Below are 23963 nucleotides of genomic sequence, written 5' to 3' on the forward strand. Positions count from 1 at the left end.
CCTACAGAATTACTTAAAAACCTTCAGAACAACAAATCCTCTTTGGGTTACTTTAGTGCTAAATCCATGAGACAATGGAGTCCTTGTAATTAAAAACAACATCAGTTATTATTTCCTGAACGTGATTAAGCTCTCTATACTGTGCATTGACTTTGTTAAAAAGAAAGCCCTGCGCCTCCTGTGTGGTGCAGCAGTCTAAGGCATTGCACCGCAGTGCGTGAGGCGTCACTACAGACCCGTGTTCGATCCCAGGCAGTGTCGCAGCTGGCCGCGACTGGGAGACCAGTCCTTGTCCCATCACACTCTAGAGACTCCTTGTGGCGGGCAGGGTGCACGCACGCTGACTTCAGTTGCCAGCTGTGGCCAATTCCTTTGTAGATGCACTGTGGCCAATTCCTTTGTAGCTGCACTGTGGCCAATTCCTTTGTAGCCGCACATTGGTGCGGCTGGCTTCTGGGTTAAGTGAACAGTGTGTCAAGAAAGAGTGCAGCTAGGCAGGGTCATGTTTCGGAGGACGCATGGCTCTCAACTTTCGCCTCTCCCGAGTCCGTATGGGAGTTGCAGCGATGGTACAAGACTGTAACTACCAATTGGATATCATGAAATTGGGGAGAAAAGGGGTAAATATAAGGTTTTACAAAAAGAAAGAAAGCCTTGGCTGATGTTTGATTTTGGTCAATTTGTATTGACTGAGACAAGATTTCTACACAACTGAAATGTCCTACAATTGTCATTAATTGCATTTGCATCTAAGCAGGGTTGGTGTTGATTGACAGTATGAACAAATCCAATACTCAGCATTTACTTTCTGTACTCCATTGTAGATGACGGAGGGGAGACTCTGCCAGGTTCATCTCCTTGACGACAGGAAACTTGATCTGCTGGTTCAGGTACAATATCTTAAATCATTTTATGAGATTATTGTAACAGTACTTTAGTTTCCTATGAATTTCAAATAATTTGGACCAAAAATGATAATGCCCTCAAATAGATAGGCCTAATGCCCTCTTCAAACAATTTCCTATTCCACAGCCCAAGCTGTTGTCCCGTGAACTGCTAGATCTGGTGTCCTCCCATTTTAACCTCAAAGAGAAGGAATACTTCGGCCTAACATTTGTTGATGACAGGTAAGACACTGCTTATTTTGTAAGTATATGGGTGTTAGAGCATACTGTGTGTGTGTGTGTGTGTGTTTGTGCTAGTGTGTGTGTTTGTGCTAGTGTGTGTGAGTGCTTGCGAGCGCTCAGTGGTGGTCTTGGCTATTTAAGATTAGGGAGGACAATTAAACATTTTATGAGCATATTTCTATCACAGCATATTGGATGACTGTCATTCATATTCCATTCACAATGTAACATTGATAGGTTTAGGCTACTACATGATACTGTATTTTTCCCTATACCCATCATGAGGTTGCTACAAACTAGCCTATGAATGAAAGTTTATAACGTAGGTGCACAGGTCGAGAGACAAATTTGAGTAATTAAGGTGACAGACAGTGACACACCAAATACCGTCATCTAGCTGATCTAGAGTGTAATCATTAGTCCAACTATCACGGCTCAGGAAAAGACCCAGATGCAGAGTGTTCGAATAACGGACGTTTATTATTTAAACAGGGGGCAGGCAAAGGACAGGTTAAGGGCAGGCAGGGGTCGGTAGTCCAGGGCAGAGTCCAAAAGGTACAGAGCGGCAGGCAGACTCGGTAAGGGCAGGCAGAATGATACAAAAAATGGAAAACTAGAAAACGGGCTCAAGGAAACAGGAGTAAGAAAAACACCCTGGTAGGCTTGACAAGACTAGACGAACTGGCAACAGACAAACAGAGAACACAGGTATAAATGCCCAGGGGATAATGGGGAAGATGGGCGTCACCTGGAGGGGGGTGGAGACAAGCACAAAGACAGCTGAAACTGATCAGGGTGTGACACCAACAGTTGCAAACGAGAGTTTCTATTGGACAAATTCAGGTAGGTTTATCCCCGTTTCGTTCTGTGTGCTTCCTTTTAAGAAAAGTTTTTCGATGAATCGGTGGAATGAATACACCCCTGATCACTAGAGCTAGAGCATTAAGTTAACTCATTACGATCACACAGTACTGTGTACAGCAAGCAGTTTAGCAGTTACACCGGCGGGCCCCGGTGGCAATAAATTAATACAATTAATAAAACCGAGCTTACCTTGACCTTGAGTTCTATTGTTGGATAGCCTTAGCTAGCTAACAAAAATAAATGGCATTCCTCTCTGTTTGAGCCTGGTGTTTGAGTAGGCTAAATTAGCTAGCTGCATTAGCTAGCTAAGTAAGTGAAAGTAAAAGTTTTAAAAAATACAATGAAATCTCTCTCTCTCTCTCTGGTGCTTCTCCTTAATTTTTAAAGAAATAAATGAGTTAAAAACTGTTCAACTATTGTCTTTCTCTCTCTTTGAGTCAACTACTAACCACATTTTAGCATTGCAGTGCTAGCTAGCTGTAGATTATGCTTTCTTTACTAGATTCATTCTCTGAATCTTTGATTGGGTGGAAAACACGTCAGTTCATGCTGCAAGAGCTCTGATAGGTTGGAGGATGACCTCCGGAAGTCGTCATAATTATTGTGCAAGTCTGTGGAAGGGGGTGAGAACCATGAACCTCATAGGTTTTGTATTGAAGTCAATGCACACAGAAAATAGCTGTCCTCCAGCTACAACATGGTGCTACCCCAGAGAGTGCTGTTGAGGCTACTGTAACCTTCATTAAAAACAGTGTGTTTTAATTAAAAACAGTGTGTTTTAATCACACGTTAATATATTGCCGAGAATATATTTAGTATATGTTTTATCTATTTAAATTTTTTGGGAAATTCACTGAGTAGGATGGTCCTCCCCTTCCTCCCATGAGGATCCTCCACTGATAAATGTATGCTTGTATGCTTCTTACCAGTGCTGTTTGTTTACTTAACAATTTTCTTCATTGTCTCTTGTAGTGGCCAGTGTAAATACTTGCAGTTGGACCGAAGAGTTCTAGAACATGACTTTTCTAAGAGGGCTACTGGGCCTATTGCCCTCAACTTCCTGGTCAGGTAGTTATTGCACCAGGTCCATATCTGTACCACATACAGTATATCCTGTTATTGGTTTAAGATGATAATGACGGCAGTAGTTTTATTACATTAGGGAATATCTAGTAGTGGGTGATGAGATGTCTTACTGATTATGCATGGAATATGTACTTTAGAATAAAATTTAACAAATAGTCTTTGAAACTTCTTTGTACGTATCCCTGCAGGTTTTACATCGAGAGTATAACACTGCTGAAAGACAACACAACGGTGGAATTATTCTTCCTAAATGCAAAAGTTGCCGTCTACAATGTAAGCTACTTATCTTATTCTGTTGTGTGTTGAGATAAATGGTGATTCACCGTCTCATTGTCCCTCTTTATAAACCACCAAACCTCAGTCTGACTGTGGCCGCGAGACACTGTTTTGTTGGAATGAGATGAGACAGTCAGAAAGAGTAGATTGCTGTTTAGTCGAAAATAATTATATTTTGATGAATATGTGTTAGTCATAGGAACAGAGCTCAGACACAGACATCTGCAAAGTGTCTCAGCAGCCCATAAGTACATTAACACATTTATGATGATGCTTTATTTCTTACAGGGGGATATAGAGGTGGAAAGTGAGAATGTATTCAAATTAGCAGCAAACGCCTTGCAGGTTAGTTTGTTATTTGCTTGGAATTTGTACTGTATATTAATTGGCCACTCTAAAGCATACATCTTCTGACATGCTGTTTTTATATCAATTCAGGAAGCAAAGGGGAATTACTCAAGGTAAGGACATATATTCCAGTGAGTATCGAACACAACAGCTACCTAAGCAACAAGACAACATCACACATTTAGCAAAGACTTTAAATATTGGAGCTGGTTTTCCAGACAAAACAGTCAAATCAATGACAGCGAAGGCAGTTATAAGAGGGAAGGCAGAGATGTTGTGTATTGTGAGGCCTGCCACGATGTGTTGAAACCTCACACAGGCCTTCAAATGAGTATCATACCACTGACAGCTCGGCCAAGGCTACTACAGTCTGCAGGGCTGCATTCTAACATCAAAGCTCTACCACTTTTAATAAAGCGTCTATTGCAGGAGCAGCATCCTCTTTACTGTCAGGGAGCATTCAGTTGGAACCATACTGTATACAGAGAATTATGGAACACTGTGGATCTTTGTCTGCATTCACACCTGTCTCATTCCAAATTAACATAAATGACAGGGGTTAGATGGCCAGAGAATGGAGCTTCAGTTAGTTCATTATGAAGAACCTTCCTCTGCATGTGACCGTGCACCTGGAACATGTCTGCCAATGAGGTTTCTGCACCTGTGGGTCAGGTCAGACAGTCTGACTAAATAGGGGTGATATCCTTTAGCAGCTCATTCCAAGTTGTTTGTACTTTAGAATACCTTATTGCACTGGTTTCTCTACATCATTTCTGTATGGTAATTTGCTTACTGTTATGTACAGAATATTATTTAAAGGCCTGGTGCAGGCAAAAACGTGATTATCCTGTGTTTTATATACATTTCCACACTATGATATTTTGGTGGGATGGAGTTTTGGCCTACCTGGTGAAATCACCAGGTGATACATTAGAAAGCTAGTTTTCAGTGTTCCCCTCCCCACAGACCACTCCCAGGCAGTCCTAGTAAAAGTCTTGCTTGAGAAATGTTCTTTGCTATGAGGTTATTTTTGTTTCTTTTGGAGAGAAAAAATCATGAAAACAATCACAGTAAGGAACTTAACTGTTACACAGATACTATTTGATATTGAGATAAACACGGCTGCATTGGGCCTACAGTATATTGTATTTCACTATCCACATTCTGTTTTATCATTATTATCAGTGATGAAACCACCAGAATGGATCTGAAGAAGCTCCCAACTCTTCCCAACAAGGTGCTAAAGGAGCACCCATCACTTACATACTGGTAAAATAACCTTGAATATGATGTGCATCCTTCGTAACTTTTTAGTTTACAAAACTGCTAAATAAAAATTGTTGCAAAAGAAATGTTGTAGCAGACAATGATTTAGGATGTATCATGCATTCCTGAGAGGGAGGAGGGATGCAGCCCATAACTTCGAAGTTGAAGGTGTCATCATCATGCATTTTTACAATGTTTATTATAGTGAGGATCGAGTGATAGAGCACTACAAACAGCTGAAAGGAGTCACCCGCGGACATGCCATAGTGCAGTGAGTATTGGAAAAACAATGATCCCTCATTCCCCTCACACACTCCTGTTTACCACAAGTCATAAGATTGAAAACATCAGGCCCTGGCTATCTCTCAGTCCTCTCTCTTTTTCTCTTTCTATCTCTTACTCCCTTTCTTGCTCTCTGTTTTCTCTCTCAAATACTCACTCGTTACTCTCTTCTCTCTCTTCTCCCTCTCTTTTTTCTTCTCTCCCTTACTCTCTCTCTCTCTCTCTCTTTCTCACACTCCTTTCTCGCAGCCAAGGTCTGATAAAAATCAATAACCCAGTTCAGTTACTGTCTGGCCAGTGAATCATTGTGATTCACTGTAGGCACCTTTAACATATCATGCTCTCATTGTCCTGTACCATCTATAATATCCCTGGAAACCACCTTTTGGAAGTTAAAGAGTGATTCTGGGATGTTACTGTAACAGAAAATTATTTTATTTCAGGTATTTAACTCTAGTGGAATCCTTACCCACGTATGGTGTTCATTATTATGAAGTAAAGGTAATAATACAGTATATTGCATTATGCACACAACAGCTGTGCATTGTACTTATACATCCTAATAAATACAATTATAAATCAGATTTCTGTAAGGGAATGTATGTATGCAGTTCAGTCATGAAGCTATGCTTTTGCCTTACAGGACAAGCAAGGTATCCCATGGTGGCTTGGGATCAGCTACAAAGGAATTGGCCAATATGATTTGCAGGATAAATTGAAACCAAGGAAGGTACAGTTATTTGTTTGTTCCCATTTGTGTTCTTCTCTGCTTACAGTATGGAGGAGTACAGGATTAGTTTTGCATGAGATATTTTATTGGCAGCATACAGTGGTTGTTTTGCAGTATAGCCTTTACAGGTAAATAGGAGATTCATTTTGCAGATAAGATGTCTGCCTGCTACTGTGGCATTATACCTGACAGCGCTAGGAGCTTCAGCAGGCTGTTTGATGAAAGATGAAAATGTCAGTGATAAAGATACCTCCAGCACATAGCACTATCATGATTCACTAACCTCTCACACACATTCATCACCTATTCATCTGATCGGGGTTAGGCCCTCAATACAGCTGAAGGAGACTTGAATATGTAGTTTATAACAACTCTGTGGTCAATCCCTTTAGGTAAACATTACTTTGGAGGCCTGTATTTATAATATTTATGTCTATCACTTATAACAGAGGTATGCCTGCTCAACTTCTACCAGATCAGTTGATACATGTAGATATATTCATCATTCTGAGAGTCCTACATAAAGTGTCAAGTGTGTAACCCGCTCTTCTGGTTCAGTGGATGTTTTATAGCTTGCTGTTCTCCTGGACAAACACCAAGCTTTGTGGTCTGCCTCTACATGATCACGGTGTTAAGTTAATGATCTATGTCCGTATGAATTTGAACACGGAGAGAGAAGGAGATCTGGTTGGGCAGACATTTAGTGTTGGGAGGAGGGTGTGTATGTGATGTCAAAGACAGGAAGGCAGGGTACTGGGCGTTACCCTTCAGAGTGCTGAGAGTACCTGAGGAGACATGTTGGAAGCAGAGAAAAGGAGTTGTTTGAGCTTGACAAAAAGGATTAGAGACAGCATTACTATAGAAACAGGATTACTGGACCTCTACTGGTAAGAGATAAAGCAACAGTTTTACATATTGGATGTTGACAATAACATTTTGTTAAATGAAAAACAACTACATATATGATGATATCATGCTTTTTTATGATGTGATTTTTGATGGTAGCACAATTTGGGTTATTGTTTCTTTCTGTCCCTGATATTATGTAATAGGTACAATAGTGTTGGTAAATGTTACAGATAGGCTACAGAACTAGCTATAATAGGAGAGAGAGGGGTGGATTATAAAATCCAACCATTAGTTTGGGTCTGTAACAAGGCTGTAAATGCCTGCCTCGTGTGGCGAACCTAGACATGGTGATGAGTCATGCACCTCAGTGGATTCTTCATATCTTACTGTAAACAGTCAGCACCTGGAGGGGTTACTGAGCAATGCGATGAGCTATGGAAGCTGTTACACATTGTTATTTGTCTTTGTGGTATGCCCCTTTGTAGCAAAATGCTATTTACTCTGGACTAGCACCTGTATAATGATATAATGCTATCATAGACCTGACAGCCCTTGCCTGTTTCATGGCAGTTGAAGTTATAGTTGTGATTTAACTTACTTGATTAAAGGTTGCGGTTTGCTAGTTATTACATCATGGGATTGACTATGTGGGCATGTGTTATGACATAGCCAGGTCAGTATAAGGTCATTGTAATATATCTGTTGTGATTCATCATTACAGATGCTTATTATTTAATCATATACTTTATATGGGTACATATAAAGGTGTCATATGCAGGATTTGAGAGTTGAAGTTCAAGTAAATGTTTCACCAATCATTAATCAGTTGTTTCTCTGTTTTTTCCTCCATAGCTGTATCAGTGGAAGCAACTGGAGAACTTGTATTTTCGGGAGAAGAAATTTGCTGTTGAGGTGAATGACCCTCACAGGTGAGGGCAAGTCAAACTATAAATATTTATCACAGCTACATTTCCTAGACAGCTAAAGAAACTATTCTTCCTGAGCCTAATGTATTTCCTCTAAACAGGCGGGCAGTGACCAAGCGTACATTCGGCCAGACCGGCTTGGTCATCCACACATGGTACGCCAGCCATTCACTGATCAAAACCATCTGGGTCATGGCCATCAGTCAGCACCAGTTTTACTTGGACAGGAAGCAAAGCAAGGTACCATGTCATATTATCTCTTTTTAGTCCTGACCTAATCAGTGTACCTGTGTTCTGTACCTTCATGCGTCCCTAAATTAATACATGTATTCATGTCGGATTAAATGCTGATATTTACATGTAGACAGTGTAGGTTTGTAGTATGTATTCACCCCATAAATCCCTAATCCAACAGGGTAAAATAACTGCAGCGAAAAGTTTGGGTGATATTGCCGTCGATCTAACAGAGCATGGAGGAGGAACCAAGATAACCAGACTAGGAGATAACCTAAAGCACAACCTCATTATGGCTAGCACTGGTAGCCTGGCGTCAACAGGTAGGTCAGCATTCTGGTTTCTGAAAGTCTATATTTAGCTAAGTGTTTTAAAATACCTGTATAAAGGGCTAGGAATAAATATACCCTTATTTGTATGCACTGTGTTAGAAAAAGTACAACCAAAACTAACACATAGGCCTACGGTACATTTATAGTGTAAACAATGTCACCACTACAGGGTCTGCCGATTCAGCAGTGGACGAAGAGCAGAGAAAGGAGAAGATCTCTGAGCTAAAGAAGAAGGAACAAGAGATCCAAGACGTCTTGACCCAGAAAACAAAGGAGCTGAAGAAAATCTGCTTGCTGGAGGCGGTGAAAGGCCCATTTTTCTCTTGGACAATTACTTACATTGATTTCTGGAGGTGCTAGGCTGATACACTTCAGCAATTCATTTCAGTCAGTGAAACATCAGTCAAGCTACTGTACAAATTGCTTTAGTTTGGGCAGTTGAGACTATTGGAGTGAAACACTGTGTAACTGTACGAGCCAGTGTGCCACAGAGAGTGTCTGTTTCGTGTTTTCTCACATTGTTTTCTGTAAAGCTAACTGACCTGGATATTTTGTTGTGTGTTTCCAGGAGCTCACGGGCAAACTGCCAAAAGAGTATCCCTTGTTTGCAGGCGAGAGACCTCCTCATGTCAGACGACGCGTTGGAACGACCTTCAAACTGGATGACCTCTTCCCATACAACGAGGTCTGTATTGAAACTGCACTGTTCAGTATATGACATATATTTTGCTAACTAATCTAGGAACCCAGAACCAAATCTCACGTTCATGTGTAGCACATGGGGATGTTTAAGCCGTGCGTACTGGCGGTAGAGAAGTCAGGCGCAGGAGAGCAAAGACTCTCTGTGTTACAACGGCGCAGTTTAATGATAAAAATCACTGTGACAAAACAATATATATACAATGGGACAAAACCCCCAGACATAACGTGCACAAGCACTCACAATGAACAATTCCGGACAAGGACATGGGGGGAAACAGAGGGTTAAATACACAACATGTAATTGGAACCAGGTGTGGGGAGACAAGACAAAACAAATGGAAAATGAAAGGTAGATCGCCGACCGTTGAACACCGCCCGAATAAGGAGAGGGACCGACTTCGGCGGAAGTCATGACAGGATGTGTGAAATTTACACCTCAGCCTGAAGTGCCGTCATTTGCGCTGCCGAATTATTAACTTTTCGGTGGTGCCGAACTGGTAATACGCTTCAGGAGGGCGGTCATGCGTGCTAGCAAGGCAGAGGTCCTGTGTTCCAGCCTTTGTAGGAGCCCAATCAGGAAGCGGTACCTGCTAAGCAAGCAGTGTGACGTCCGTTGTACATGTTGGCCTTGTTAAGTTTGTAACAAGACTAATATTTTGCAGAATATGACATAACATGAATTCCTCAGGGATTTGAACTTGGGGTTTTAGGATATTACTGTAAGCAGAGAAACACATATACTGTACACTGAAGAAAAAAAACAAATTGTGTCATGAATGGAATGTGATGAAGTTAGGATCATGTCCTGTCCTGTTTCGTATGGATCACGTGTTGATGAGTTGCCTGATGCTTTTCCTAATACAGGCACAAACTGCAAAATATTATGTTGTTGATATGACTACATTCTACTGTAATTTACCATTGGATATTGCATTTAAAGTGCTCAGTGGATATTGAAATGGATCTGGCATTCTCTGATGTAATAATGTCTATAATAATGTCTGTACTCTGATCTTTAGGACCCTTATCTGAGGAACCTGGAGAGCATGTTTGCTCTGCAGCAGAAGATCGTAGAAGCAGCTAAGAAGCTGGCCTCAGAGGCAGAGCTCTGTAAGACTGTGAAGAGGAAGAGGAGGAGGAACTGTCAGGACGCCATGAGGAAACTGCAGCAGGTTGAAGACGAGATGAACCAGTACAGAATCAAGAAAGGCAAGAAGCCTACCCAAAGAGCCTCTGTGATTATCACAGGTACTGGGGATAAAGATCGACAAACACATGCACTCACATTCCACAATATGACTTTATACATTTGTACTTTAATCTGTAGCCTATAATATACTTTCCTTCTTCTTCCCCAGATGAATTTATCCGTTTAGAGACCAGCTCCCTGTCAGATAGTCAGATTCTGGATGACGGTGAGTGGGACACAGAGGTCAGTCATACAGTAGCTACCTGACCTTTGTTGCACAGCTGCTTTACCAATCCCATCTGATCAGTTTTGTATTTTGGTCCAGATGACTCTGATGGTGCTCAGAGGCCCCGGTCACGGTCTGTCCAGTGCTCCCCTCAGCTCAGCCCCGCGCACTCCCTAGATCACCACAACAACAAGAGTCTCAACAGGTTAGCGTTTGATGGCCAGGATGCTTCACACCACTACCACCCCAGAGAGGTGTCATCCGCACACAGCAGCCCCTACAAAACCTTACCCAGGCCTTCACGGGACGCACGCAGCATGCCCTCCACCCCCGTTATGACCCGCAACGCCTACAGCAGCAGCCAGCTCAGGTGAGACCCTCCACCACCCCTCAGACCATGCCTAGCCAAACTCTTACCCTCTCACCCCGACCCTGAACATTTATCCTATACTCTCCTACCTTACCTGCATCCCACCGTTTAACAGAAATTTTATTTTACCGTTATTTTACCAGGTAAGTTAACTGAGAACACATTCTCATTTACAGCAACGACCTGGGGAATAGTTACAGGGGGATGAATGAGCTAATTGTAAGCTGGGGATTATTAGGTGACCATGATGGTATGCGGGACAGCTTGGGAATTTAGCCAGGACACCGGGGTTAACAATCTTACGATAAGTGCCATGGGATCTTTAATGACCTCAGAGAGTCAGGACACCCGTTTAACGTCCCATCCGAAAGACAGCACCCTACACAGAGCAGTGTCCCCAATCACTGCCCTGGGGCATTGGAATATATTTTTTTTAGACCAGAGGAAAGAGTGCGTCCTACTGGCCCTCCAACACCACTTCCAGCAGCATCTGGTCTCCATCTGGTCTCCTATCCAGGGACCAACCAGGACCAACCCTGCTTAGCTTCAGAAGCAAGCCAGCAGTGGGATGCAGGGTGGAATGCAGGATGCAGAAAACAATTGTAATTTAGTGTGCTGTACATCTGGATTTCTTAACCATACTATTTGCTTCTTTTGTGTGTGTGACTTTTGCAGGTCGGATGGGAACTCTCAGTCCTTCAGGCACCGCAGTGGGAGTCTGGAGTCACAGCAATGGCTATTAAAGGATACTGACTCAGAGAAGCCAGTGTTTACCCAGTCCCCTGCTCGCAGGAACAACAACACAGAAGCCCTGGAGGACTGCTCCTCCTACACCAGCCAGTCCAGCTTGGACTACGCAGGCAACCCCCACTACTGCACCCTGGACTCTCGGACCCGCAACCATCAGCTGCACAGGAGGGTGGAGGTCTACGGTAATACAGGCAGTATGCCCAATTTGGTCCAGAACCATATCAGCTTTAGTGATACTTACGAGCCCCAGGCACACTACGCGCCAACTGCTTACTACGTGGCAGGCTACCCCTGTCCAGACATGGAGCCCTACTCCAACGGTGCTTACGTCTATGAGAACGAGATGGAGGGCCACTACAATGTCAACCCCTCCTACCAAGTCCACAATTACGGACACGAGCGATACAGGACCTACAGTAGTGATCGGGCGGACAGTCTTGCTCAGAACCCCTACGCTACCATGAGATTGCCCCGGACCAGACATGGGCCCCGCAATGAGCCCTTACAGAAGAACATGCAGAAGGCCATGGTGGCTGAGCACCTGAGAGGCTGGTACCACCGCAGCGGGGGCCACATAGAGGCAGGTAGAGGTCTGGCTGGGTATGACTACGATAACGGCTCTCAGCTCAGCCTTGGATACCAGACCATGCCAGCCCCCTTCAGCCACTCCAGCCGAACCACCTCCTACTCCTCAGGTAGTAGTTGATCCTGCTTCTCATCATACTGGAACAGGTCACCTCAGAAACCATACTCTGTCTGTTCACCCTCGGTAACACAGAGGGACATGTTTTTATTTTTTATTAATACAATTCATACATTCCTAACATACTGTATGAAAATATTATTCTGTATTAATTGTTAGGATTAGGGTGTCATTCAATGAGACTCACCTTTATTTTTCTGTCTCTTTAGTGTAACTAAAAAGTGTTCTCTTTCTAGTTTCCTCATCCACCAGCACAGGAAACTGGCGCAGCCAGCTAACTGTGGGTCTAACAGACAATGATAACATGGCAGAGTCACCACAGCACCATCACCCAGGAGCCCATGGCACCTACAACCGGAGCCCCACCCATATCAGGTGAGTACCTACCACAGCCCCACACCTACATGTAGTCATCTATATATCCCACATGATTTTAGAGGAAATAGTAGCATTAATTGTGTGACCTAAACTAAGGGAAATAAATTGTTTCAATCAAGACCAGTCTTATGAGGGTTATTTAGCCAGCAGCATACCATCTTGCAGCCACTGCTGGCTTAAATATAAAGCTAAGCAGGGTTGGTCCCTGGATAGGAGACCAGATGCTGCTGGAAGTGGTGTTAGAGTGCCAGTAGGAGGCACTCTTTCCCCTGGTCAAAATAAAACATCTCAATTCCCAAGGACAGTGATTGGAGACATTCCCCTGTGTAGGGGTGGGATGTTAAACAGGGTTCCTGACTCTCTGTGGTCAATAAAGATCTCATGGCACCTATCATAAGATTAGGGGTGTCTTGGATAAATTCCCAATCTGGTCCTCATACCATCATGGCCACCTAATCATCCCCAGTTTCCAATTGACTCATTCATCTCCCCTATAAGAACAGTGAGAATGCTGTTCATCGACTACAGCTCGGCATTCAACACCATAGTACCCTCCAAGCTCGTCATCAAGCTCGAGACCCTGGGTCTCGACCCCGCCCTGTGCAACTGGGTACTGGACTTCCTGACGGGCCGCCCCCAGGTGGTGAGGGTAGGCAACAACATCTCCTCCCCGCTGATCCTCAACACGGGGGCCCCACAAGGGTGCGTTCTGAGCCCTCTCCTGTACTCCCTGTTCACCCACGACTGCGTGGCCACGCACGCCTCCAACTCAATCATCAAGTTTGCGGACGACACAACAGTGGTAGGCTTGATTACCAACAACGACGAGACGGCCTACAGGGAGGAGGTGAGGGCCCTCGGAGTGTGGTGTCAGGAAAATAACCTCACACTCAACGTCAACAAAACTAAGGAGATGATTGTGGACTTCAGGAAACAGCAGAGGGAACACCCCCTATCCACATCGATGGAACAGTAGTGGAGAGGGTAGCAAGTTTTAAGTTCCTCGGCATACACATCACAGACAAACTGAATTGGTCCACTCACACTGACAGCGTCGTGAAGAAGGCGCAGCAGCGCCTCTTCAACCTCAGGAGGCTGAAGAAATTCGGCTTGTCACCAAAAGCACTCACAAACTTCTACAGATGCACAATCGAGAGCATCCTGGCGGGCTGTATCACCGCCTGGTACGGCAACTGCTCCGCCCTCAACCGTAAGGCTCTCCAGAGGGTAGTGAGGTCTGCACAACGCATCACCGGGGCAAACTACCTGCCCTCCAGGACACCTACACCACCCGATGTTACAGGAAGGCCATAAAGATCATCAAGGACATCAACCACCCGAACCACTGCCTGTTCACCCCGCTATCATCCAGAAGGCGAGGTCAGTACAGGTGCATCAAAGCTGGGACTGAGAGACTGAAAAACAGCTTCTATCTCAAGGCTATCAGACTGTTAAACAGCCACCATTGAGTGGCTGCTGCCAACACACTGTCATTGACACTGACCCAACTCCAGCCACTTTAATAATGGGAATTGATGGGAAATGATGTAAATATATCACTAGCCACTTTAAACAATGCTACCTTATATAATGTTACTTACCCTACATTATTCATCTCATATGCATACGTATATACTGTACTCTACATCATCGACTGCATCCTTATGTAATACATGTATCACTAGCCACTTTAACTATGCCACTTTGTTTACTTTGTCTACATACTCATCTCATATGTATATACTGTACTCGATACCATCTACTGTATGCTGCTCTGTACCATCACTCACTCATATATCCTTATGTACATATTCTTTATCCCCTTACACTGTGTATAAGACAGTAGTTTTAGAATTGTTAGTTAGATTACTTGTTGGTTATCACTGCATTGTCGGAACTAGAAGCACAAGCATTTCGCTACACTCGCATTAACATCTGCTAACCATGTGTATGTGACAAATAACATTTGATTTGTTTTGATTTGATTTGATTTGATTTATAACTATGCCCAAGATTGAAGCTGTAAATGAGAATGTGTTCTCAGTCAACTTACCAGGTAAAAACATGCTCATATTTTCCTCCTCCCTATGCACAATAGCAGGTATTCTTGTGGATGTCATCTCTGTTGACTCTCTGTGTTTGCCTGTAATGACATTGAACCTCAGGACCATCCTAGCGTTCGTTGTCACCACTTACCGCTATCCTTCCACCTGCTCTTAATACTCCTGCATCCTCTCCTCTTCTCCACCTTCATCCTGTTCCTCATGATTGGACAGGTCATTTTGGCTGTCAGATAGACTTTAAAATGTTATCCTTATCTATGAACAGTTTGATAGTAAGTGACATCAGTGTGTTTGGCCTGTTGGTGTGAAACTAAACCCCAATAACGAAGCAGTCTCTAATGAGTGTGGGTGTGTTCTTTGTGAACTGGTGATCTTTTCACTTTCTTCCTTTCTTTCTCTCCTTTCACGATCTGTCCATCCTCAATCCTCATGTACATAGATTAACCCCAGAATGCAATGTGTTGAAGAGGTCTGATACGATGCCGGTAGATTCAGTAAAGATGTTTGGTGCTGTGGCCAATAGCGCTGAGGAAGACCATTAGGCAGCCATTCAAACACACAAGGGTGAGATGCAAATAGGCTGTGGTAGTGCTAATCCATTTCCATCAGTGCCACTGTTTTCAGTTTCCATCTGCGTCTCATCATTTGCCATATTGATCAATATAGTGTAGCTCATTTAGTGCCGTGAAAATCAAGGTGAAATCAATATGTAGACCATCCATTAAATGTACAGCCAGAGCAGAGGTAACACATTCTGCCAAGGCCCAATCCAGATACTTCTATCTCTTGGATGACCATGCCTTACCCGCTCGATCAAAGATTTTGCCAAATTATCTTGGTCTATTAGCAGGCTCACAAATTCAGTATGGCTGCATCCCACTGGGAAAAAACGGATTGAATCAACGTTCTTTCCATGTCATTTCAACAAAATAATTAAATGTGATGATGTTGAATCATCATGGAAAACTGATTGGATTTTCAAAATGTCATCAATGTAAGGGAATTTAGCATTTTTAACCCAACTTTTAACCTAAATCCAATGACATGATGAAATGGTTTGTTGATTTCACATTGAATTCACATTAGTGGACAACTCAACAATTTAAATCAAAACTAGACGTTGAACTAACGATGTCTGTGCCCAGTGAAATGTGAAGCAAATGGTACATTACATCCTGTAGCTAGAAACCCCACTTTCACATTGTCTACCTTCACATGCACAGTTTACACACCACATCCTGCACATACTGTACCTCATAGCACCAGTAGTAGAATGTACCTACTTTCGCTTGCCTCTCATTAGTGTAAATTGTGATCTATATTAAGTGGAAAGTTCTAATTTCACATTTTACATTCCTTATATTATTGCATGGCATGCTTGACAAGACAGTAGGTCATTTGCTTTTGTTAAACATCCTTCTTTCTAATAACATATTTTTTCATGGTGTTTATCCCTGGTTTGTTCTGTTCCATTTCCATGCCTGTACAGTAGATTATAATCTCAGCTGTTGCAGCATGCAGGAGGTTTCATGCAGTAATATGCTATCCTAAAGTATGGGAGTCTTTTATATTGACCTTGACTCAAATGTGTATGTTTTCATCTCTTTATTACAGGAGAATATTCATGGATGGAAATTACATGAGAATCCACTGAAGGTAAGAGGACTCAGAATGAAATCTGTCACAATGACCCTGACACTGGAAGCACAGACCTCTGGATGGATGCCAACTAACCAATCTGTATACATACTATGAAGCTTGAGAATGACTCTCCCATGTGCCTTGGATTGGATGGAGATCGATATTATTCAGGAAGACATGGATGTGGTGATGGCACAAAAGTTTTGCTGATCTGGAAAAGCAGCTTCATCATTGTGAATTTCAAACCTTGGGATATCTTTGACCCAAATATATTGAACCAATTGTATTATGACATTATACATATTGTAAATCAACTTTAATATCTTAGTAAAACATTTAGGTATACATTTTGGAGTTATTATTCACAAAATGTGATAACAAAATAATAAACTAACCCTTCTTTAGTCCCAGGTTGTCAGTCCATGGACTGACACTCTCTCCTCTCCCAAGTATGAATCTGAATGTACATGTTTATAGATTATTATTATTTGTGAATGTGTTATTGTGAAGTAAATTGCTTGCATGTGGAGAACATAAACTTTTTATAAGTAGGTTTTTTGTATGATGTAAAAAGATATGTCTGGATAACCCTCAAATAATATTCCTTTATTTGTTTCTCTACATATTTCTACATTGTCCATGTATTGTTTGTCTTCTCCTACTCTGAGTGAATATCTCCCATTTGGATTTGGGACATTAATAAAAAACAGTGTGAGACTTGATTTGTAGTGTGACTTCTTTAGCCCTGTGTGTGATAAACAAGACTTTCTCAATTACATGCTACAGGGTGTCATACTGATAACAGGACATTCCCATTGAGTATAGCAACCCCCTACATATCAGATATTCTCATTTATATCAGCTGTTCATTGTTGTGCATCACTTTAGGGAGATATTATTACATTTTTCAGGGAACTCTGGGGGATTGGGCGGAGCCCTCTACGCAGTGGACCCTAGGATTCCTCCCCAGGCTTGTAAAAAAACAATCCACCTGTTACTGTCTATCTCCCCCTCTTCCTGTCTCACAATCAACTGCCATGCTGCAAGATCATGAAGTCTGTTGACTCAAGCTGCTGAAAAAGGAATATGTTAGTATGTCTCCCCTGACCCTCTTGCACCAAACATATTTTCCATGTGATCCTATGTGTTAATTTTAGACTTTGTCTGAGGTGTGAGCAGGCCATTTACCAGCTAGAGACAGAGCCAGTAGCACTGTCCACTCAGCTCTAGAACTGTTCAGTCATTGTGGATATACTTTTTACCCTTTAGGTTGATTGACAAACAGATTATTTTGTCAAACGACTTCTAGATGGATATGTCCAACCGAAGGGACCTGGGACATGGAGGACATAAATGAGGAAGACATTGATGAAGATGATATCCTGGCTAGCTTGTCTCCTGAGGAGCTTCAAGAACTCCAGAAAGAGATGGATGTTTTAGCTCCAGACGAGAGAGTGCCGCTTGGTCAGAGACAGAAGAACCAGAAGAAAGAAAAGCCATCTGCAGACTCTGATGATGAAGACATCGATGAAAATGATATCCTGGCAAACTTGTCTCCTGAGGAGCTGAAAGAGCTCCAGAAAGAGGTGGACGTTATAGCCCCAGATGAGAGGGTACCTGTGGGTCAGAGGCAGAAAAGCCAGACAGAGAAGGTTCGTTTGACCACATGGGCCTGGTGGATTATCTGTACTGGGAGAAGGAGTCCAAACGCATGCTGGAGCAGAGGATCCCCGTCACTCTACTGCCCAATAAGGTAAGGGACTACATAACCAATGGTCAATATACCGTAGATATAGCCTTCAAAAAGGGTGGCTGGTAGCCTAGCGGTTAGAGCATTGGGCCAGAAATCAAGATGGCTGGTTTGAATATCTGAGTCGACAAGGTGAAGAATCTGTTGATGTGCCCTTGAGCAAGGCACTTAACCCTAATTTTCTTCAGGGGTGCCATACTACTATGGCTGACCCTGTAAAACAATACATTTCACTGCACCTATCTGGTGAAACATCTTAATATATCATACTGTATACCACTTTAATTATTATAACATTATAAACAAACATAATTAACTGACTGACTATGTTCTACAAGGCTAAGTTTATTAAATGATTGTACTACTTGTCTTCATCAGAAAACCATGGAAGAGGATGCTGAAAAGAAAGAAAATGCCGAACACATGGAAATTGTGTATGAGGTGCAAGAAGAAGTCATTGAGGTGGAAGCTACAGATGGTGTTGAAGGAGAGGAAATTATAGTGGAGGAAGAGGGTGAGGATAAAAAGGACATAAACTATGAAAGGGTCATAGGAAAACATGAACATCCAGTGAATAAACATTTAAATGAGTCATTGGATGACAATAGCACAAACACTGTATACACTACCAGTCCCTTGCAGCCCCCTCCAGAGTTCACCAACAAGAAAGAGGAGAAAGAGACTGAGAGCAGAGAGCAAAAAAAGAGCACATCACAAATATCTGAGAAAGTAGAAATGAACACCACAGACTCCTGAAGTAACAGAGATGACTCCAGAGGAGAAGAGGGCCTGTTTTGTCCTGGAGAAAGAGGTGAGAGTAATAAACAAGCTAAAAATTCCATCGCTGGCCCTTGGCGAGGGCCTAGGTGGCCTTGATGGGGCCAAGAAGACATCAAGACCCTCAATGAATGAGACAAACCTGGGAACCACCCTGGATAAGACCTGCAACAACAACCCCACTATCACAGATGTAAACCTGAACAACATAGAAAACATTCCCAAAGAAATGCTTATAGAATACGTCAATGCCTTGAAGAAGAACAAACACGTAAAAACCTTTAGCATTGCCAACACCGGTGCAGACGAAAACATTGCCTTCACCCTGGCCAACATGCTGAGAGAGAACCGTTGCATCACCACACTGAACATAGTCTAACTTCATAACAGGGAAGGGCATCATCGCCATTATCCGCTGCCTACAGTTCAACGAGACACTCACTGAGCTCCGCTTCCACAACCAGAGACACATGCTGGGCCACCACGCGGAGATGGAGGTGTCATGCCTGCTCAAGGCCAACAATACCCTCCTGAAGATGGGCTACCACTTTGAGCAGGCAGGGCCTAGGGTGGTGGTGACTAACCTACTGACCAGGAACCTGGACCGCCAGAGACAACAGAGGAACGAGGAGCAGAGCAAGCAGCAGAAGCAGGAGCAGAAGGAGGTGTTTGAGATGTATGAACAGACTCTGAACCTGCCCCCAGGGCTGCTGGCGATGCTTGGCTACGTCCCTCCCAAAATCCTGCCCTCATGCCGCAGCTGCCCAAGGGTCCACAGGGTCCCATGGAACCCAAACCAGAGCCCTCCTCCCGAGTCAAGCAGTCCAACACTTCTCCACAGTATCAACACAAGCAGATTTACCACACTCCACAGCGAAACCCCATTCCACAACAACCCCCCAGCATGGACTCGTCTGGTAACCCTCTAAGAGACATCCAGCTGAAGAGGACCCCCAAAAAGCTTGACCCTTTTCTGGATCTGGACCCAAGGGACGACAGGAAGACAACAGGAAAACAGAGGGGTACCAGCGTTGATGAGATGGTAGAACTGAAGGCCACTCTGAAAGATGTGATGAAGACATTAAAGCCTGTTCCTCGAAGGCGGCAGCCACCCAAGGTGGATGTGACACCCCGCGATGAACTGCTTAACGAGATCAAAAAGAGCAATGTGGCCTATCTCAAAGCCATGAGTTCAACTGATGATTCTCAGATTAGCACAGGGTCACTAACAGACACATTGTTATCGAACTTGGTCTGACCAGCCTTCACAGTGTTTAGTCAGTCATCAGAAGTTGTCTGATTATTGCTTAAAACATATTTTTGTAATATAAACTCAGCAAAAAAATTAACTTCCCTTTTTCAGGACCCTGTATTTCAAAGATAATTTGTAAAAATCCAAATAACTTAACAGATCTTCATTGTAAAGGGTTTAAACACTGTTTCCCATGCTTGTTCAATGAACCATAAACAATTAATGAACATGCACCTGTGGAACGGTCATTAAGACAGACAGTAGACAGACAGCTTACAGACAGTAGGCAATTAAGGTCACAGTTATGAAAACTTAGGACTAAAGAGGCCTTTCTACTGACTCTGAAAAACACCCAAAGAAAGATGCCCAGGGTCCCTGCTCATCTGCATGAATATGCCTTGGGCATGCTGCAAGGAGGCATGAGGACTGCAGATGTGCCCCAGGGCAATAAATTGCAATGTCCGTACTGTGAGATGCCTAAGACAGCGCTACAGGGAGACAGGACGGACAGCTGATCGTCCTCTCAGTGGCAGACCAAGTGTAACAACACCAGCACAGGATCGGTACATCTGAACATCACACCTGCGGGATAGGTACAGGAGGGCAACACCAACTGCCCTTGTTACACCAGGAACGCACAATCCCTCCATCAGTGCTCAGACTGTCCGCAGTAGGCTGAGAGAGGCTGGACTGAGTGCTTGTAGGCCTGTTGTAAGGCAGATCCTCACCAGACATCACCGGCAACAACTTCGCCTATAGGCACAAAACCCACCGTCACTGGACCAGACAGGATGGGCAAAAAGTGCTCTTCACTGATGAGTCGTGGTTTTGTCTCACCGGGGTGATGGTCGGATTCGCGTTTATCGTCGAAGGAATGAGCGTTACACCGAGGCCTGTACTCTGGAGCGGGATCGATTTTGAGGTGGAGGGTCCGTCATGGTCTGGGGGCGGTGTGATATCATCGGACTGAGCTTGTTGTCATTGCAGGCAATCTCAACGCTGTGCTTTACAGGGAAGACATCCTCCTCCCTCATGTGGTACCCTTCCTGCAGGCTCATCCTGACATGACGCTCCAGCATGACAATGGCACCAGCCACACTGCTTGTTCTGTGGGTGATTTCCTGCAAGACAGGAATGTCAGAGTTCTGCCATGGCCAGCGAAGAGCCCGGATCTCAATCCCATTGAGCACGTCTGGGACCTGTTGGATCAGAGGGTGAGGGCTATGGCCATTCCCCACAGAAATGTCTGGGATCTTGCAGGTGCCTTGGTGGAAGAGTGGGGTAACATCTCACAGCAAGAATGGGCAAATCTGGTGCAGTCCATGAGGAGGAGATGCACTGCAGTACTTAATGCAGCTGGTGGCCACACCAGATACTGACTGTCGCTTTTGATTTTGACACACCCTTTGTTCAGGGACACATTATTCCATTTCTGTTAGTCACATGTCTGTGGAACTTGTTCAGTTTATGTCTCAGCTGTTGAATCTTATGTTCATACAAATATTTACACATGTTACGTTTGCTGAAACTAAACACAGTTGACAGTGAGAGGATGTTTATCTTTTTGCTGAGTTTATGTATTGTGGAACACTCTTGAACTGGAGAAACTTAGTCCAATCAAACTTGTTAGCTTTAACCCATATTAGACACACGCTAGCAAATTTGTACACTAGATTTATAGTGTGAAATTCAAATGATGTGATATATCTGTGTATCCTCTACTGCCAATCAAAGCTTTCTCACAGCTGTTTCTTTGCGTAATGTATTACTCCTACAGGTGCCGCTCCCCAAAGAATTGGAATCAAGAGAAACCAGTCTCTTCAATCTCTGAGGAATTTACAACATCAGGCTGTGTTTGTTCAACATAATGTGTTTAATGTCTTCCACTTGTAACAATAGTCTGCCTCAGTTCTCATGGTCAGGCAGAACAAGTTTTGTTCTTTGAGGTTTGGAAGAACTTTTATGGTATTTGGATATGAGTCTACAGCTGGAAAATGCACCATAGAATGTGCATCATAGGTATAAGTAGACTCAATGAAGACTGTCTAAGAAAAAAAATATTATATTTGTTTGTGTAAAATTCCATGACTTTGTACAGCCCCAAAACCATAGTACATCCTCTACTGATGACTTGGATCTTTCATATATGGGTTTTTAAAACCACTATGGTGTCTAACTGCCAACTTTTCAATATAGATACAGCTGAACACCATATACAGAATATACAGTATACGGAGGCACCATGGATTCAATCCGTATTACAAAAGATCTACATCAAAATGTAAAGATAATTTCCGATTGAGCCGACATATGCAGCCTTCACTGTGAATGCAGTCTCACAAGAACATTGCCTTTCGGGGCTCTCCTCAATCTGTATTGCTGAAGTTCAGCATTACAGCATGATTGAAATTTAAAGGCAATGTTCCCGCGTTAGCAGAGACTGCATTCACGGTAAATGCTGCATGTGTCAGCTCAATAGTAAATTACCTTAACATTTTGATTGCGCAATCTGTAACGCTTTAGCAATACAGATTAAATCAAGCCCTAAATTTCAATGAGCTATAATGTGGATCTTCCGTGATACTTTAGCGATACGGATTGAATCCAGCCAATCTTTTACTGTGTAAAACACTGTGGATCAGTCGTTCAGGGACTGGAATAATAACTGTATTGACATAAAAAAAATCTGTGTACATACAAAATGTTTCAGATGTCAATCTTTCCTTCATTAACATACATTTGTATGATCTTCGGGTTGTGTCATTCCCTATTTCTTCTAAGTTGAAATAGAAAATAACTCTCCACACTTTGTTATTGGATTTTCAACATTTCAGAACCAATTTTATTTTTGTAAAATGTTGTTTTTTATTGTAATTCAAAAAATAAAGACAAATTTATTGGCAACCCGGAGCTAGTACTTGGTTGCACTGCCTTTGGCCAAGATAACTGCCAACAAATGCTTCTTGTAGCCATCAATGAGCTTGCTGCACCTTTCTACTGGCAATTTGCCCCACTCTTCAGCAGCAAACTGTTCTAATTCTTCAATGTTAGACGGGTTCCCTCCACCAACTGCTGTTTTCAGATCTTGCCATTGGTTATGGATGTGATTCAGATCTAGTCTCTTCGCTGGCCACCCCAGAACAGTCCAGTGTTTCTTCTTAAACCACTCTTTTGATGTGTGTTTTGGGTCGTTGTTTTTCTGGAAGACCCACAACCTTCAACAGAAACACAGTTTTTGGACACTGGGTTGAACATTGGACTACAAAACACCTTGATAGCCTGGTGATTTCATGATGTCTTGCACACATTCAAGGCCCCCAGTACAGCAGGCAGCAAAGCAACCCCACAGCAGGACAACAACCCCAAACACACGTCAAAAAGCACCCAGGAATGATTCAATAAGAGATGCTGGACTGTTCTGGAGTGGCCAGCTAAGAGTACAGATCTGAATCCCATCCAAAACGCATAGCGAGATCTGAAAGCAACAGTTGGGGGAGGGCATGAGGGCATCCCTGAAACACACATATTTACACACGTTAAGTTTGCTGAAAATAAACACAGTTGACAGTGAGAGGACGTTTCTTTTTTTGCTGAGGTTATGTATAAAACACAGGAAATCATGTTTTTGACTGCACTGGGCCTTTCATTCTGGGATCTGAACAGCGTCTTAAAATCTATTTAATCGTTTTATATGAATTACCAATGGTGATCCCTGGAATTGGATAAATTGGATTGGCATTTTAATATGACAAAAAAAAAATCTCCAAACATCTGGGAAATACAGGAAAATACAATCAGAATCCCTATTTTCAAATACACAACAAAAATACACCAAACATTCA

At 43.0% G+C, this 23963-nt stretch overlaps 2 pseudogenes; both read left to right on the forward strand.

Annotated features, from left to right (window-relative positions):
* Window positions 1-17059, forward strand: part of LOC115132309 (FERM domain-containing protein 4B-like) — a 29705-nt pseudogene extending 12646 nt beyond the window's left edge.
* A 348-nt stretch (window positions 17060-17407) lies between these two features.
* LOC115132828 (leiomodin-3-like) lies at window positions 17408-21991 on the forward strand (annotated as a pseudogene).
* The last annotated feature ends 1972 nt before the right edge of the window (window positions 21992-23963 follow it).

This window comes from Oncorhynchus nerka, linkage group LG7 (assembly GCF_034236695.1).
Source record: "Oncorhynchus nerka isolate Pitt River linkage group LG7, Oner_Uvic_2.0, whole genome shotgun sequence".
Taxonomy (NCBI): domain Eukaryota; kingdom Metazoa; phylum Chordata; class Actinopteri; order Salmoniformes; family Salmonidae; genus Oncorhynchus; species Oncorhynchus nerka.